We start from the raw sequence: 19431 nt of genomic DNA, 5'->3' as shown, positions 1-19431 counted from the left end.
GCTCCGCGGGGACCCGGGAGCACCGGGCCGAGGAGGATGAAGGACCCACGCGCGTGCGGCGAGCGCAGGGGCAGGGGTGTGTCTTCCTGCTGCGCGCGGGGCCGGGAAAGAAGCGTGCCTGGCTGGCATGATAAGAATTTTGTTTGTAGTCCTCGCAGAATTTGCCCGATGAACACGCAGCTTGGGGAGGGGGCAGTTTGAAAATAGCTCGTTCCCTCCCCACCCCTCCATCATAGGGCAAAATCAGTTCTCCTCTCCTCACATTCAAGACAACACAAAAAGTATTGTGACAATACTTTTTAAAATGACAGTCATCCACCAACCTATCACTCAGTGACAACCATTGCTAACATTTTGGTGGTATCAATAAATATAGCCCTGTATTATTTTTATAGACTTAAGAGTATACCATTGCGTATGATAAATTTAACCAAGCCCTACAAATGAACATTTAGATTGTTTCCCGTTTGTCACAAGATAAACAGTTCTGTCAAAAGGATTTGTCTGAGATTATAGGAGAATTTTACAGGGAAAAGGTAACATTCATTTAAAAAATACGTAGTATTTTTAAAAAATAAACTTAGGTGGTTTTTTTTTGCATTGTTGACATGTTTGAAAAATTCTCCATCCCGATGTTTAAAAATTCCATGTTTACTTCTCATTTCACGGGTTTTGTTTGTTTTTTAACTGTTAGCTATTTAATCTACTTAAAATTTGGTTTTGGTTTAAGACATGAAATATTTTCCAAATGAGTTAGTTGTCCTGATTTTATTGAAAAGTTATAACTGTTATTTTATCCTGTTTTAGACCTAAAGTTCTAAGTATGTTTTTGTAAGAGGATTACTTACAAATTTGGTATCTAGATTTTGTATATGCTGTTTTTAAATTTCATTCACAGTATTTTTTAAAATCATGTTCCTTTACAAGTCCAGGAAACATTTCATGTTTGAGATTTTTTTTTTCCCTCTTAAAGTAAAAAGTTGAGTTTATTGCTGTTTCGTTTGCTTTCTTGCTGACAAGATAACAAACCATATGAAGAGTTCAGGTTTGTTGTGGCAACTTTTCAGTCTGGCATTTGAGATTCTAATCTTCCTCTATTTTTGCACACGAATACGTAGGTTAGCAGTGGAGACCAAGATAGAAAAGTTCTCAGATTCCCTTGGCAAGCCTAGATTTTTCAATCTAAAATTATCTCTGGATTTTTTGAAGACAGCATGTTTTAAGCATCATCTTTAAAATTTTTACAACAAGTTGCACATGATTTTGTTGACAATTTTACTAAATGTTCATTTTGTTGAAAACCTGAAATCTAATACACCAGCTTTATGTTAAGTGGGTCTTCCAAGTCTATAGGAAAATAATTGTATCTCAGAGTTAGAAGGCTGGGCATCAGATGGATTGGATGTCCGTCCACTCTTTCTCATTCCTTTCTGTGACTGTCCTTGGAAAATGATGACCTTACTAGGTAGACAAAAAAGTTGGCTTGAACAAGGAATTGCTTTATTTTGGATTTACAGGAAAAGCAGGATGCCATTTTCTCTTAGTATAAGTTTGAAGAGAGCCTGGCTGTGTCAGGGCTGTGCTTCATATGTCTTTATCTCTATTGAACCTGTCCTCCTGAGGGTCCCCTGATTGATAGATGCAGTGGCTGCTGCTTACTCATTTCCCTTGACCTTGACCATAAATATCTGGCATGGAGAACCACACTTTCTTGCTGTTGTGAGTCTCCTTTTGGTTGGACTTCTTGACTTGGAGCTGTTGTGGTCATTTTCTTAACTTTGTGCCTGTGCTTTCTTCACTTGTCTTTGCTGCTTCTCTTCTTCCTACATCTGCCTGGAGCTTTCTTTTTTCTGTTAATCCTTATTGGATATTTTTCCATAGATTTTTAGAGAGTGGAAGGGAGGGGGAGAGACAGAGAAACATCAGTGAAATACATCGATTGGTTGCCTCGCACATGAGCCCCAACCAGGGCCAGGGATCGAGCCTGCAACCGAGGTATGTGCCCTTGACCAGAATCAAACCGGGGACCCTTCAGTCCACAGGCTGACCAGCTAGGGCTTGGGAGCATTGTCTAAGGCTTAGCTTCATGCCTCTACCCTTGTCCTTTAATACACACTCCTTCCCACTCATTGGGTATGTATGTGACTTCTGGGTAGAGATGCTCTTTACCCCCTCACCCTGCCTCCACTCAGTAACCACAACTCACATTTTGCTGCAGGTGATTTCTTTATCTCTTTCTAACTGACCTTGGACATGTTCCTGAGCCCATACTTTCTCCAGGTCATGGAGCCCTTCAATGCTTCCCAAGATGGCCTGTCCTCCATGACTTTAAGGTTCTTGTTAGTTGACATAGCACATCTCTTCTTCCTTCTTGATTTGGGTTATATTTGTCATATGCTTTCTATCCCTACGAATTGATTTAAACTTTGTACCTTTGCTCAGGGACCTCAGACATAATCTGAGATAAGAAAGATGAAATCCAGTCAATTTACTCTTGAATTTAGTTAGGCTATATTTATGAAGTTTTTGCAGTATAAGCAGTTACTAAACTGGAAGATTGGAATACAGAGCCACAAGGCGCAGCCTGGGGATAAAAACCAAATAATCCATTGCCATAACATCAACCAGGTTTTAGAGATCTTGCCTGTTTCACCTCTAGGGCCTACAACACAGTGTTCTGGGAACAATTAAGTTTTTGTTAAATGAATGAATCAGTGATCATCTAGGAATGAAATCAGAATAAATGTTACCCAAAACAGCTATCTATAGAAAAGATATAAGCCAAGAGACATTTTGTAAATGTAGTTTGGAGAATTTCAAGGAAAACTTTTTAAGTTCAATCAAAATGACCCAGTTATAACCCCAGAAAAGCATGATTGGAATTTGTTTGTAGCCTGGATGCTTAAACTTAATTTAGTATCCTCAGAAGAAAGACTGCGTTTTTTTAGAGGGAGGGGGTTGGGATGGTGTCTGTGGGAATTGGGGTAGTGTGTCCAAGTGAGGAATCAGGTGGTGTGTCTGGTAGCACTGTCTGGAGGCCTTGCGCAGAGGAGCTGTGTGTAGTTCCCCTCCAGGCCTCTGCACTACCAGATGGGCGCATCCCTGTTGATGCCTTTAGCCAGGAAAATCCCTTGCTTTGCTTCCATGCTCTTAATACCCTCAGCTTAGAACATGGCTTCACATGAAGATTTCCTGCCAAGGTGAGAATGTGAGTTGCTGAGAGCTTTGCATCCAGACTGCTTGGGTCAGGTCCTGGTCTTGAGATGCTGGCTGATCTCTCTGTTTCCCCATCTGTAGAATGGGGATAACAGTAACGTCTTCCTCTTCGCTGTCTTGGCACCTGCTCAGTGCTCAGTATTAGCTCTCATCAGTATTTATAAACTTAGTAACTGATCTTCTGGTTAATGCATCCGTTATCTCTGAGCTTAGATAGCCTGAATTAGTCGCCCTGAACGTTGGTGCACTGACAGAGCTGAGCACCATGAGGTGGAAGTCATGACGGATAGGCTCTTCCCGAACCGGTCATCCAGAGAATCCAGCTGCAGTTGTTAGGGAAGACTTTCCTGGAGAAGGTTGTGCTTGAGCTGAGTACTGTGGGAAAAAGTTAGTGAGTCCAGCCCCACAGTAAGGGGTAAGTCCAGCACACTTAGGCAGGGCACTGACAGGTACAAAGGTGTACATGTGAGCGAGCATGAGGTATGTGAGCTGCAGGAGATACAGGGTAAAGGGTGGGCAGGTATGAATAGAGGAATAGAGGGAAATGAGATTGGAGAGGAAAGTGGGACCAGCTCTTGAAGAAATAAGATCTCACTTACTGGGCACTAACCGTGCCTCAGGTGCAGTGCTAATCTCTTAGACTCACTGTGCTAGTCAGATTTTACGCTGTTTTGTGTATGTTACCTTGTTTAGTCCTCATAACAACCCTACGATGTAGGTACTTGCTAATACTATTTTAGGAGAAGTGACATGTTGAATGTCACCTGGTAGGTCTCTGTTGATTCAGCATGCACATTTCTGAAAGGCTAACCCTTGATATCTTTTGTACATTTAAAAGCCTTTTGTGACTCCTATTTCCTGATGAAGCCCAAGCCCACCAAGATCCTCTGGCTTCATGAAACCATCTTGGTTAAAGTGTGAAAATATGTGTATTTTAAAATATGTGTATCTTAAAACACATGGGTGTGTCCGGCTGGTGTGGCTCAGTGCTTGAGTGTCGACCTATGAACCAGGAGGTCAGGGTTCGATTCCCAGTCAGGGCACATGCCTGGGTTGTGGGCTCAATCCCTAGTAGGGGGCCTGCAGGAGGCAGCCCATCCATGATTGTCATCATGGATGTTTCTCTCTCTCTCTCTCCCTTCCTCTCTGAAATCAATACACACACACACACACACACATATATATTTAAAAAAACAGCTTGGGTGCAAATAATTAAGCTCAGAGAAATATCATTCAGTGAAAAAGGCAAGACGCAGCACAATATGTATATGTATCCATTTGTATAAAGAAAAAAAGAGAGAGACCTGAAATAGGTTTCTAAGTACAGAAATTTCTGGAATAATAGAAAAGAAATAGTGGTTGCCTTTGGGAGGAGGCCCCAGAAATCTAGGCTGTTAGACTGACCTAGCTTTTCTTGTGCACTCTTATATAGTGTACAGAATTTTTTCATTCTGTATGTGTATTAAAAGTTAATAAAAATAAAATTTTAAATGCTATGTAGATAGCAATCATTTAGAGAGAAAATGTAACCTAAAGGTTAAGAGCAAGTACTTTATCCAGATTGCTTGGGTTCGAGTCCTGCCTCGGCCATTTACTAGTTACTAACCTCTAACTTATAATCTTTCTTTACCTCATTTGACCCTGTCTGAAAATGGGGAGGTAATAGTATCTACCTCCTGGGGTTATAGTGAGGCTTAAATGCGTTTATATTTGTGAAGGTTTTAGAACAGTTCCTGACAGATGTGGGTTGTTGTTGTTGTTGGTGGTGGTGGTGGTGTGGCCCTGCTCTGTGCACTGCAGTGAGTGTGAAGGTGGGCCCAGCCTCAGTCTCTGTGTTTACAGTTCATCTGGAAGGGGAAAGCGTACAAAGCTAAAAGGAGCAATGGCAGTGGAGGCTGCAGCTCAGGAAAGGCTCCATGGGAACTGAGGGACCCAAGTTGGTTTCATTGAAAACAGTGGATCTTAAATAAGAGTAACTTCTAGAAAAGTGAAAGGAGAGAAAAGGGCACAAAGGGACTTGTTCCAAGGGTGATGTGTGTTCCAGATGGACAGGTAAAGGAGTGAGACAGGAAAGAGCCTTCAGGGAGACTGAAATTGGAATGTGCCATGTGATTGCAGGCCAGAGTTTTCCTTTAGCGTATGTAAAATGATGATTACTAAATGATAACATCTTGGGCTTGTGAAATGTGGCCTTACCTTGATCTTTAAGAGGGTGAGGTATTCCTGTATAATTTATTTAATGACTCCCTTAATGCAGGACATGTGGGTTACTTCCAGGTTGATGCTTATAGACAGTGCTGCCAGTGAGCATGCTGAATGCAGATCCTCATATTCCTGAGTCAGTTTCTAGGGTTCATTTCTAGATGGTATTGCCGCCCCCGCCCCTTTTTTTTTTTAAACAATTTCGACTATATTCCATGTGTCTGGGCCACTGTCTGATAGGTGCTTTTTAAAATTTGTAGTTGTAGCTCTAGCTGGTTTGGCTCAGTGGACAGAGCGTTGGCCTGCGGACTAAACGGTCTCAGGTTCGATTCCAGTCAAGGATACGGCCCGGTTGTGGGCTGGATCCCCCAGTAGGGGGTGTGCAGGAGGCAGCTGATCAATGATAGAAACATTGATGTTTCTATCTCTCCCTCTCTCTTCCTCTCTGAAATCAATAAAAACATTTTTTAAAAAGAACGTGGTACAGTCTTGTCCAGACTTGTCATTCATTAAAAAAAAATTCGTAGTTGTAAAAAATCGTAATGGAAAAGTCTTTTAGTGTGGAATTAAAGCTAAATATTACCTGAAAAAAAATCTAATTTTTCTACTAACAATTATTTGAGAATTAGGTGCTAGTGAGATGGTAATTATGATTGGGGAACTTGGGAATACTTGAGTCTTTTCCCACCCCACTCCCAGGTCCCAGAGGTGGATGTGTGTGCCTGAGAACACAGGCAGAGGCAAGCTGGCTTGGCTCCCAGACTGAGCACTTGCTGGCAGCTGTGGTAACCTATGTAGGGAGAGGCAAAGGGGTCCCTCTCACCACTCACAGGGACCTACCCATTCTGCCTAGAGAGTAATACACCACATCCTGTGCTTCAGTAATTCTTCAGCATTGTCCATGCTCTTCGAGCCTGGGGCTGAAAGAGGAGGGAGTAATAGGTAGGGAAATGGGAGGAGCAGTGACCTCTTTTTCCCTCTGGAGGACACAGGGCAACACTCTTTTAGTTTGTTTCCAGGACTTTGGGAGTTGGGGCCAGAGGTGAAGGAAGGTAAGTAATATGTTTTAAAGTAGTTGTAACTGTGCAGTAGTTTGGTGGGGAGGGGAGTTTATTTATATTTATTTTACTAATGGTAGGACAGAGTGAAGAATTTCAGTAGAAGGTAAAATGCTGCCCTCTGACTAGTTCCTGGCTTCTTCAGAGCAGTAACTTCCATTTACTGAGTGAGATTCAGGATATGCCAAGTGCTGTCCTTTATGGATTTAATCCTCAGCACAGAACTGAAGAAATTGAGGCACAAGAGTTCAAGTAATTTGCCTAAGGTCATAAAGTTGTTTTTTGCTTTTTAAAAAATCTTTATTGTTGAAAGTATTACATATGTCCCCTTTCTTCCCCCATGGACCCCCTCTAGCCCTCGCCCGCACTCCCCGCCTCCCCCCCCCCAGGCCCATTCTTCCCCACAAACATTCCAGCAGGTCAAATATTTAGCAATGAGGACATTAAAGAAGTCTCTCCACTCCTTCCAGGGGCAGGGAAGACAGCCTTAGAGAGCAGTCCTACTATGTGCGTGGCACTGCTCCAGGCACTGATTCAGTGGTGAATGAGACAGACACAGTTCTTGCTCTCGAGGAGTTTACTTAACAGCCTTAACGGAAGAAAAAGGAGCGGAAGCTTCCATTTACTGAATGGGCTCCTCACTGACTGCTTGCCGTTCCTTTTCAGAGATGGAAGGCTTGCTGGGTGTATAAAATTGGAGTCAGTGTTCCCAGCCTGGAGGAGGGCCATCGGTAAAAATTTTTATGGGTGCCTTACATTTTCAGAAATGGTCCTGGATCTGAAGCGTATTTATCTAAAATTTATATAATTCTCCTCCATAGTAAGAATTTCCAAATTACAGTTTGATCTACCCATTTGTAAATATGCTTCTTGATAAATACTTGTTTTTCCCATTTGAGGTTAATTTTGGGTAGGTTCGTTCCACAGTACAAGTTGTTAAGAATGAGTAGCACTATAGAATTTTAAGTTTTCTTTAAAAACTTTCTAAAGGATACATTCATTTTCACTAGCTCAGCTTTTTCAAATTTGGAAATTTTGGATAACTGGGCTAAAACTAGGCTTAAACAGAGCTGAGTGGATCAAGGCCTTTTCATACTGTAACACACTGTAATAGAAATAAATTCCAGGTTTCTAATAGATGTAGATTTCTCAGAAAAAATTTTTAAATATATTTTTATTTATTTTAGAAAGGAAGGGAAAAGGAGAGAGAGAAACATCAGTGATGAGAGAGAATCATTAATTAGCTTATTCCGGCACGCCCCCCACTGGGGATCAAGCCCACAACCCGGGCATGTGCCCTTGACCGGAATCAAACATGGGACCCTTCAGTCCGCGGGCCAACACTCTATCCACTGAGCCAAATCAGCTAGGGCTCAGAAATTTTTTTTTAACAAATTGGGCTTGAAAAATTACATCAGTGCTGTCCTGGCCGGTGTGGCTCAGTTGGTTGAGCATCCTCCCATGCATCAAGAGGTTACAGGTTCTTTTCCTGGTCAGAGCACAGGCTTGCTTCCCCAGTATGAGGCCTGCTGGAAGCAGCCCATCAATGTTTTACTCTCACATCGATGGTTCTCTCTAAAATTTTTTTTTTAAATTACATCAGTGCTTTGTGATTTTAAAAAATTATTTACTTTAAAGTAGTTATTCTCCTTGAATTTCCATCAAGCAGCACAGTTTTTGTTTGGGAATGTTTTCATAATGCTTGGGTGCATTTGATGTGAACTATTTTAATGGTCCAAAGCCATTTTAGTTTATAGATAAAAACTTCATTTTACATGGGCCACTTTGTTCACCCCTTGGTGGTGTGTGGTAGTTGTTCATATAAAAGTATTTTCCTTTCTTAAATATATTTTCTATTGATTTCAGAGCGGCAGGGCGAGGGAGAGATAGAAACATCAGTGATGAGAGAGAATCATTAATTGGCTGCCTCCTGCACGCCCCCCACTGGGGATGGAGCTCACAACCTGGGCCTGTGTCCTTGACTGGAATCAAACCTGGGACCCTTCAGTATGCAGGCCAACGCTCTATCCACTGAGCCAAACCACGACCTCCTTGTTCATAGATCCACGCTCAACCACTGAGCCAGCACAGGTGGGCAATAAGTATTTTCTTGGCAAGGCTTTGTCCCTCCCACCCCATTCCCCTTTTTTCCTTCTTTTGAATATTTCTGTTTAACAACTCAGAGTGTTTCTCTAATAAAATTCTTTCAAAAGTTCTAATACTTGTTTTGTTTGAATGGCAACAAGCTTTGAGAGTTAGTCTTTTGACTTCATTAGAAGCCTAAACACAAGTCTTAGAATGCAGTAAGTTAATTTATTACCAGGAAGTCAGATAGCTACATCTGTCCTCAGCAGGACCAAGTAATAATGGATCTTTAAAAAATTAAATGTTCGCCCTGCTGGCATGGCTCAGTGGTTGAGCATCAACCTACAAATCAGGAAGTCAAGGTTCGACTCCCGGTCTGGGCACATGCCTAGGTTGATGTTTCTGGTTCTCCCTCTCCCTTCCTCTCTGAAATCAATAAAAATATATATTTTTTAAAAAATTAAATGTTCACTATTTTTCTTTGTATGACATTGAAGATATGGTGATTACCTTCCATTTCATTTATTTTTCTACTTACTTATGTAATGACTTTTAAAATTAAACTAGCCTTTGATTTTCCTCTTTTTCCACCCTCCCATCTCCACCCCCACCCTCACTCCCACCAAAATACCCAAAATTAAACTGTCCTTCATCTATATGACTGTTTTAACACATTTGGCCTGTTGTTGTTGTTTTTTGTTTTTTTTTATCTGTATTATTTTGAAACTAAATTTCAACTCTGTTGACTTGTGGTTAGGATTTTTTTCTTCTGCTTAAATAGAATTATCACTCGTTTGTAGATTACCAAATATAAAAGCTCTTCAGACCCACTAATGACAAATTGCTTTGTTTTGTAGAGGAATGTCATATTTTGTAGTGACAAATAGTTATAGAGCACGTGTCAACACCAAAGGCAGTCAGGTGTCACCATCTGGAGGCAGACCAGAAGCTCCTTGCCAGCAGGCACTGTTAGCCTCTGTATCCTGAGTGGCTAATGCACTTAAACCCAACTCGCAGGGCTCACCGAGTTGGTTGGGGAAGGGTGTAGAAGCACCTTTATTTTAACTATGCTCTGATTAGAATTGTTTAGAATTCTATGATTAGAATTGTTATTTAGTAGTGTTTTTTTCTATATACTTGAGTTTTGGTAGCTCAGTTTAGGATAACATTGGGCTTTTGATCTTGTCAACTGATCAGTTATTTAATAACTTTATTTTGTTTTAACAGCAGTTTTAGTAGCTACTTCTTGACTAAAAGGGAAAAAAAAGTTTAATCCTAGCCTCCTTAAAACTTTTTCATTGACATTTTTTACTGATAGGACTTTAATGTTTCAGGTGTTTTCACATTCTTTAAATTAACATGCTCTTAATTAATTTAATTCCTTGGAAACTGTTTCTGTATAATAGGCTATTGTCCAGTTTTGCACATGTTTTTCTTTGGGGACAGTCTGGACCTGGTGGACCCAGAAGTCACTTCCTTTCCTCTGGCCTTGGCTCTCCATGCCTGCCTTCCGTTTTGATGTTTTAATGATACCCTCCCTGTTCAGTGATTTGTGTTCAGGAAGCTGGACAGTGATTACTTTTGTTTCTGCTTTGTGAACTTCCTCCACCACTTCCTATTTTTATGGAGCAACTACAGGAAATGAGGCAGCTCCTGGCTGCTGTTGCTAAGCTCTGATTTTAGGTGGGTGAGGACAAGGCCTTAGGGCCTGAGCCATTTAAAGCATTTTCCATCTTTGTCTTTTCACTATCTCCTTCCTGTAGGAATCATAGCAACACCATTAGGTTGATATGACGATATATCCTCCTCAGCTTTGGGGGAAGGGAGCAGCTGCTGCTCAGCTGGAGGGCAGAGCTTTTGTGAAGTAGGTGAGGGGTTTTTCAGTGGTAACAGTAGGGATGGGAGTAGTGACTCTACGGACCAGCTGCTGTCATGGTTGAACAGTGGCAGGAGCAAAGGGTGGATTGAAGAGACCTGTTACGACTACGGCTGGAAAGGTGGGTTCTGGTTATTTTGGAGGCCTTGACTGGCAGGCTCAGGGTGAACTAGGGAGCCCCCATCTGCTCTCTCAGATCTCTGACTGGGTCTCAACCTCTGTGGTGCTGTCCCTCTAAACTCATGGCATTTGTTTTCTAAACTACTTATTTAGTTTTTACCCACCTCTTTTCCAGTGATACTGTCTTATGAACCTGTTGTAGCTTAATTTATGGGGAAGTTTGTATCATCTTCCCAGAAAGAAGTAACTTTTTGCCGAAACTGGTTTGGCTCAGTGGATAGAGCATTGGCCTACGGACTGAAAGGTCCCAGGTTCGATTCCGGTCAAGGGCATGTACCTGGGTTGCAGGCACATCCCCAGGAGGAGATGTGCAGGAGGCAGCTGATCGATGTTTCTCTCTCATCGATGTTTCTAACACTCTATCTCTCTCCCTTCCTCTCTGTAAAAAATCAATAAAATTTATTTTTAAAAAAAGAAGTAACTTTTTATACATTAGGTAACTTGAATATAGAAGGAGCTCAAAGCATTTGTTTAGCAGTTGCTCATTAGCGGCACTGTTGACCTTTTGGGTGGATAATTCTTTGTCTTTTGATGGACAGGGGGCTGTACTGTGCATTGTAGGATATTTGGCAGCATTTCTGGCCTTACCCACTAGCACTCCCCTAGTTGTGACAACCAAAAAATATTTTCAGCCCCAGCTGGGTGGCTCAGTTGGTTGTAGTATTGCCCCCTACACCAAAAGGTTGTGAGTTAGATTCCTGGTCAGGGCACATACCTAGGTTACAGATTCAATCCCCAGCGGGGGTGCGTGTGGGAGACAATGATTGATGTTTCTCTTTCACATTGATGCGCCTCTCCCCCTCCTCTTCCTCTCTCTCCAAAATCAATAAACATATCCTCCGGTGAGGATTAAAAAAAAAGTTTCCAGACATTGCTAAATGTCTCCTGGGCATACGAGTGCCTGTGTAATCATCTCCACTGTTGAGAATTGCTGTGCTAATGGAATGAATCCTGACTTACTACTTTTGTGAAATGGAATAAAATAGAATGTTTGGTTCCTTGGGATCGGAGCCATTTGTTAGTTTCTAATTCCAGTATCTGACATTCTCATACATTTTTAGTTTACTACTGAGATTTTGTTCTTGTCTATCAGCCAGCTTTGAGATATACCTTCTGTGTGCTTTCATTGAAAGAGCTGGGGCCTGGACATCTGGCGGCTTGGCTTCTGGTCCTCATAAAAGGCATTCTCAGCCTCAAATGCTTGTTCTGGAAAGCTAGTTAGTTCCTTGGAATCTGAACAGTGTGGTGTAAAAGAGAGGATGAGAAGCATTTAGGATGTAACATAACAGTAGCTAACATTTATGGAGTAGTTCCTGTAGAACAGGTAAACAGGATTCAACTGTGAACGGTGGTGAACAAGATTTGCAGGATTGAATTTAAGGGATAGAAAGGTAAGGAAACAAGACAGGGATAATACCTTAGGTTTAGGCTCAAGATTGGCAGTAAATACAGCAGGAGCAGGGGATGGAAGGATGACTAGGTAAGTTTGAACACAAGAGATGTTTTATGAGTCTAGTCTTGGTCGGGGGAGAGGTCTTGACTGGAGAGTTGAATTTGGGTATCATCAGCAATGCAATGGGTATGATCTTCTATAGAGAGATAACTTTTCCATGCTCCAGCTCAACGTCAAGTCCAAGAAGTCTACAGCTTTATTTAAACCATCTAAGAGTGAGAAACAGAATTTTTTTGGCTGGATGTTTGACTAACAGAGGTGGAATAGTACAGTGATAGAGCACTCAGCCTCTGGTAGCAGACAACCAGGCCCCAAATCCAGCTCTGTTGGTGACTACTACCTTATCCAAGTGACAAGAACTTGAAGAATTCACTTAACCTCTTTAGATGCCTCACCAACCTCACAGGGTCATTGTGAGCATTAAATTAGGTAGCAAGTATAAAGTGCATAGCATAATGCCTGGCACTTAGTACACACGTAGTTAATGTCAGCTGTTTTTCAGTTCTAGTAAGCATTAAAAATGAGACTATCTGAAGCTCCATTGTAGACATTTAATGAATGGTTCATTTTGCTGAGGAGTACTTTGTGTGAACAAAGTAGCTGTTTTATTTTTTTTTAATAAAGCAGAACCTTATATCAGCATTTAACTGCTGCCTCTGTAAATGGCAAGGCTGACTGTGTGAATGCTGTATAGACATAGCCATTAAATAATACTAAGAATGAACTGATCATTCAACAAATACCTGTTGAATGTTTACAGTGTGCTTAGCACTCTCAAATATCTTGAATGACAGGGAAGCACAAAGGAAACTGGCAATTGTGATACGGTGTGGTACAGCAAAGATAATACTAAGACAGGCCTCAAAATGGGTGTTATGAGAGCACACAGAGTTGCTCCTAACTCAGTCTTTGTCAAGGTGGCTTCCCAGAGGAGGTGATGTCTAACTTAGATATCCAAGAGGAGTGAGTGAGAGCCAGGAGAGCTTTCCAGGCAGAGGGGAACTGAATGTGTAGATGGCGAGAGGGAAGATGGCACAGAAGAACTGGGTGGTGTTGGGCAGAGATTGAGAGTGGTGGTGTAAGAAAGTTGCAAAGTGTAGTGGAGAGCCATATGGATTTTACACAGGAGGGTGGCATGATTAAATTGACTCTAGAATAGCCACACAGCAACCAAGGGGGAGAAAGGGGAGCAGTCCAGGTATTTGGGAAATCACTCAGGAGGCTCTCTGTAATTCAGGCAAGAGGTGAAGATGGTCTGAACTTTGGATTGGCAGTGAAGGTAGAAGGGAAAAGATCTGACAGATATTAAGGCAGGAAGGATATGACTAGAGTCCTGGTGCACGAATTCATGCATCAGTGGGGTCCCTTGGTTTGACCTGCGGGATCGGGCTGAAACCAGCTCTCCAACATCCCCTGAGGGGTCCTGGATTGCAAGACAGTGCAGGCCAGGCCAAGGGACCCCACCCTTGTATGATCACGGCCAGGGAGAGACATGAGAGGTAGGCCAGCCAGGGAGGGACTGCGAGAGGGCTCCAGGGCGTGTCTGGACATCTTGCTCAGTCCAAGCTAACCTACGGATTGACTGTCTGCCCCCTGGTGGTCAGTGCACATCATAGCGAGCTGTTGAGCGGCTTTAGCATATCATTAGCATATTACACTTTGATTGGTTGAACGGATGACCGGACACTTAGCATATTAGGCTTTTATTATATAGGATGATTAACTGGATGTAAAGGTGAACAAGATGTAAAGGATAACTTCCAGGTTTCTGGCTTGTTAGGTAGGTAAGTGGTGCTGCCACTGAAAGATGGGAGAGTTGGTTTGGACTTTTGACATGGAGATCTGTTTTGCAGGGATCTGGATATTTGGGATCTGGAGCATAGGAGAAAGATCTGGCTTAGAGAGATGGATTAGGGAACCCTGCCCAGGGAGAATATGTTGAAACAGACAGGGCACAGTTTAGAACTCTGAGTAACCACCCAGCCCTTCAGGTCTGTCAGAGGAGATGTGTGGCTCAGAAGCAAGTAAGGAGGAGTGCTAGGAGAACTGTCTTTTCATATCTTTCTTTTAATGTGGCAACATAGAAGAGGAGCAAAAAAAGGACAGTCCTAAAAAGAGCGAGAACTGAATCTTTCAGGCATTCTTTCTTGCCTGGGTAGGTATTTTTAATTTATGAATGTTGAGACTAAAAGTCTTCAAAGCATTTTTCCGGAGTGCATTTCTAAATATGGCCTGTGTCATTCTCAACTGCCAAAAAAACATAGAAATGGTTGGGCTTTGAACTTCATAGACAATAACTTCACTAATCTCCCTAAAGAATTTCCTGTAGTGTCTCCACATTAGCAAGGGTAGATATTTAAATTTACATTGTTGTGAACTAGAGAGGAAAAATTTTTGTATCTTTTTTCTATGAAGAGGAAATTGTTTATGGAGTCTTTCATGTTTTTTGGTGTGTTTTTTTAAATAAACAATAGCTTTATTGAAATATAACTCACATGCCATACAATATCTATTTAAAATGTATAATTCAGTGATTTTTAGTATATTCACAGTTATACAACTATCACTACAGTTAATATCAGAACAACGACCATATTCATTAGCAGTCATTCCTCATTCTTCCTTTCAACTCAGCCCTTCGCAATCATTAATCTACTTTCTGTTTCAATGGATTTGCCTATGCTGGACATTTCATATGAATGGAATCGTACAATATGTGGCCTTTTGTGTCTGGCTTCCTTCACTTAGCATGATGTTTTCTTTTTCTTTTTTAATATACTAGAGACCTGGTGCACGAAATTCATGCCCGGGCGGTGGGGGGGATGTGTGTCCCTCAGCTCAGCCTGTACCCTCTCCAATCTGGGACCCCTCGAGGGATGTCTGACTGCCCATCGGACGAGGCAGTCAAACATCCTTCTCACAATCCAGGTGAAAGGCAATTCTCAAAGGAGGCACTATAGTCCCTCTGAAGTGCTTTTTGGAGGAAATTTATGAAAATATTTTAAATGGATTTTGAGAGAGAGAGAGAGAGAGAGAGATAGAAACATCAATGATGAGAATCATTGATCGGCTGCTCTTACACACCTCCTACTGGGGATTGAGCCTGCAACCCAGGCATGTGCCCTTGACTCGAAATGAAGGTGGGAGCCTTCAGTCTGCAGGCTGACGCTCTGTCCACTGAGCCAAATCAGTTAGGGCAGCATGGTGTTTTCAAAGCTCAATTTATGTCAGCGGTCACCAACTTTTTGGACCTCACGGACCACCGGTGGTCCACTGACCACCGGTTGGCGACCGCTGATTTATGTCATAGCACGTATCAGTACTTATTTCCTTTTTATGCTTGAGTAGTAGTATCTTGTTTTATGCCTAGATTACATTTTGTTGATTCATTTATCTGTTGATAAACATTTCGGTTTCCTCTTTTTTACTATTTTGAATAATGTTGCTCTGAACTTCCATATACAGGTTTTTGGTAAACACGTTTTTTCATTGTTCTTGGGTATAGTTGTGTAATTAGTTGGTTATATGGTAATTTAGTGTTTAACCTTTTTGTTTTGTTTTGTTAATCCTCTCCCAAGGATATTTTTTTCCTTTGATTATTAGAGAGAGTGGAAGGGAGTGGGGAGAGAGAGGGAGAAACATCGATGGGAGAGAGACATTGATTGACTGCCTCCTGCATACCAGGGCTGGGATCAAACCTGCAACCCAGTTATGTGCCCTTGACCAAGAATCAAACCCAAGACCCTTTGATGCTTGGGCCAATGTTCTAACCATTGAGAACACCGATCAGGGCTGTGTTTAGCCTTTTAAGCTTCTGCCAGACTGTTTTCCAAAGTATCTGCACCATTTTACATCCCCACAGGCTTCCAGTTTCTCCCCATCCTTGCCAATACTTGTTATTGTCTGTCTTTTTTATTATAGCCATCCTTGAGATTGTGAAGTGGAATCTTGTGGTTTTGATTTGCATTTCCCTGATTACTAATTATTATTTTTTTAATATATAGTTTATTGATTTTTTACAGAGAGGAAGGGAGCGGGATAGAGAGTTAGAAACATTGCTGAGAGAGAAACATTGATCAGCTGCCTCATGCACACCGCCTACTGGGGATGTGCCCGCAACCAAGGTACATGCCCTTGACCAGAATCGAACCTAGGACCTTTCAGTCCGCAGGCCGACGCTCTATCCACTGAGCCAAACCGGTTAGAGCTGATTACTAATTATTTTTAGCATATTTAAATGTGCTTCTTAGCCATTTTGTATATCTGCTTTGAAGAGTTCATCTATATTTAGTTGCAAAACCTGAGACTGTAAAAGAACAGATCAGCATATTTGACTAGAGAAATGAAGAAATTTTGTGTGTGTGTGTGTAGTGAAAGATGCTGTAAACATAAAAGATAAAAGGACGGGCTCCCCACAGAAATAGCCAGCACTCTCCACCCATATCAAGCCTGAGTGTGTTTGATGATCCTGTTACCTAGCCTTGACTTTGAAGTAGAGACCATGATCTCTGCTTTCTTTCCCAAAGCAGCTACCCTAAGGCACAGATAGTGCAACCATTGCCAGGTTTTTGCAAACCAAAGGCCTGACAAGTAGAGAGATAGCTTGCCACATGGATGGATATAGGCTCATCCATACTGAAGCGTGTATTAGGATTTCCTTCCTTTTTAGGCTAATAGACCATTGTACGGTTTTACCACATTTTGTTTATCCATTCATTGTCGATGTCAATCTGGCTTGTTTCCACCTTTTTGCTACTTCTGCAATGATAATTGGTGTACAAATAACTTCAAGTTCCTGCTTTCAGTTCTTTTGTGTATATACTCAGGATTGGAATTGCTGTATTTTGTGATAATTATATGTTTAATTTTTTGAGGAACTGCCATACTGCTTTCCACAGTGGCTGTACAATTTTACATTCCCACCAGCAACGCACAGGATTCCAGTTCCTTCCCATCCTTGCTAACATGTTATTTTCTGCTTGTTTTTCCTCCTTTTTATAATAGCTGTCTTTATGGATATGAAGTAAAATCCCATTGTGGTTTTGCATGGCATTTCCTTAATGATTAGTGATGTTAAGTATCTTTTCCTGTGCTTATTGGCTGTTTGTCTATTTCTTTGGACACATTTCTATTCAAGTTCTTTACCCATTTTACAGTTGGACTGTAGTTTTTTGACTCAGTAGCCTTTGGTTTTTTTTATCATGCGTTGTAGAACTTCTTTATATATCCTGGATATTGATTCCTTATCAGATACATAATTTACAAATATTTTTCTCCCATTGTATGGGCTGCCTTTTCAGTCAATTGATAGTATCCTTTGATGTACAAAAGTTTTAATTTTTATGAAGTCTAATTAGCCTTTGTTTCCTGTGCTTTTGGTGTCATATTCAAGAAATCATTGCCAAGTCCAAATTCATTAATTTTTAGATATTTTCTCCTAAAAAGTTATTCTTTTTAATGCCTAAATTATCTCATTATTGGCCATTTATAGAGCTTTTTCTTCAGGTTGACTCTGGGTCCTTTTGACACAAACCAGATAGTATTAGATGGGTTCCCTGGATCTGGCCTGGTAAGAATTCTAGGGCTTATCTTTTTGTTTCTGGCCCGAGATCTAGAATCAGCCATTTCTGTACTGTAAGGAACTCTGATTCTTTTTGGTGGGAAGTCGTATTAGGGGCATTTGTTGCTACTGGAATGTGAATTCTAGGTCTTTTCTGTAGAAAAATATTTATTTTTTGGAAAGAAAAAAATCATAATTTCAGGTTGATATTTCAAATTCAGATAAAGAATTAAAATTTTCTTATTTGATTTCATATCAGTGTCTCTTATTTGTATGACAGTAACATCAAAGAGGTACATTTATGTCACTGTTTACTTGGCATAAATCTTCTTGATAGTTTGGACTCATTTGTCTGTATTTTTCTTTTTAGGGATTTTAAAAATTTACTTTTTAAAAATTATATACAATATTTACATGGTTCTAAAGATCCTATATAATAAAAGCCTAATATGCTAAGTGTCCGGTCAGCTGTTCAACCACTCAAAGTGTAATATGCTGATGATATGCTATGGCCACTCAACTGTTCGCTATGATGTGCACTGACCACTAGGAGGCAGATACTCCCACCAGTAGGTTAGCTTGCTGCTGGGGTCCGGCCTATCGGGACTGAGCAAAACAGGCCAGACATGCCCTGGAGCCCTCCTGTGGTCCCTCCCTGGTTGGCCAACCTCCCGCGTCCCTCCCCAGCCCCAATTCTGCACCGGTGGGGTCCCTAGGCCTGGCCTGCACCCTCTCACAATCCAGGATCCCTCAGGGGGTGTTGGAGAGCTGGTTTTGCCCCAATCCCACATGGCCCGATCCCACAGGCCAGGCTGAGGGACCCCACTGGTGCACAAATTTGTGCACTGGACCTCTCGTAAAGCTATAAAGCAAGGTAGATTGAGAGAAGTATGGCTTCCTTCCCTGCTTTTGTTCCTTTCTATATCTCATAGGAAAACATTTTTATTGATTTTGGTTTATTTTCCATTGCTTCATTTAAAAAAATATAGACAAATGTGTGTGTGTGTGTGTGCTTGTGTATATGTATCTTCTATACCCTACTCCATTCCCATTTTATTTCTTTCCTTGTTTTTCATCTTGGCAGTCACATTTCTTATTTCCAAGAATTCTTTACTGATTTCTGCTTCCTTTATGATTTGCTTCCTTTGTGATTTTTCTTCTCACACCTCTTTGTAGATGTCAGAATTTCTTTTCAGGTTTTTTTATAGGACTAAAATTGTTTTTTCTGGGGTCTGATACGATTTTTTTTTTAATTCTCACCCGAGGATATGGTAATTGACTTTAGAAAGAGTGAGGGAGAGAGGGAGAGAGAGAGAGGGAATCATCTCTCATATGCACCCCAACCAGGTATGTGCCCTAACAGGAAATTGAGCCTGCCACTTTTTGGTGTACAGGAGGACACTCCAAACAACTACGCCACTCAGGCAGGGCTTTTTTAATTTTAAAAATAATGTGTTTTTAAAAATTATATACTTTACATTGAGCACTTCAGAAAATATAATTACAACTAGAGGCCCAGTGCACAAAAATTTGTGCACTCGGGGGGGAGGGGGTATCCCTTAGCCCGGCCTGTGCCCTCTCAAAGTCTGGGACCCCTCGGGAGATAATGACCTGCTGGCTTAGGCCTGCTCCCTGGTGGCATAAGGCAGGCCTAATCCCTAGGTGCAGCCCCTGGTCGGGCTCAGGGTAGGGCCGACTGGGGAGTTGGGGCACTGCCCCCTGTCATGCACAGAGCAGGGCAGATCAGGAGGTTGCAATGCCACCGTCAATCATGCTCAGGGTAGGGCCGATTGGGGGGCAG

At 41.6% G+C, this 19431-nt stretch overlaps 1 protein-coding gene across 1 annotated transcript in view; it reads left to right on the top strand.

Moving 5' to 3' along the window:
* Positions 1-6247: 6247 nt before the first annotated feature.
* KIAA0355 (KIAA0355 ortholog) overlaps positions 6248-19431 on the top strand; it is an 85430-nt gene continuing 72246 nt past the window's right edge. Inside the window, exon 1 of the mRNA XM_015562938.1 lies at positions 6248-6470. The gene's annotated coding sequence lies outside the window, so the exon portion shown is untranslated. The remainder of the gene's footprint in view (positions 6471-19431) is intronic.

Source organism: Myotis davidii, unplaced genomic scaffold, assembly GCF_000327345.1.
Source record: "Myotis davidii unplaced genomic scaffold, ASM32734v1 scaffold77, whole genome shotgun sequence".
Taxonomy (NCBI): Eukaryota; Metazoa; Chordata; class Mammalia; order Chiroptera; family Vespertilionidae; genus Myotis; species Myotis davidii.
This window is presented reverse-complemented; position numbering and strand designations above follow the sequence as displayed.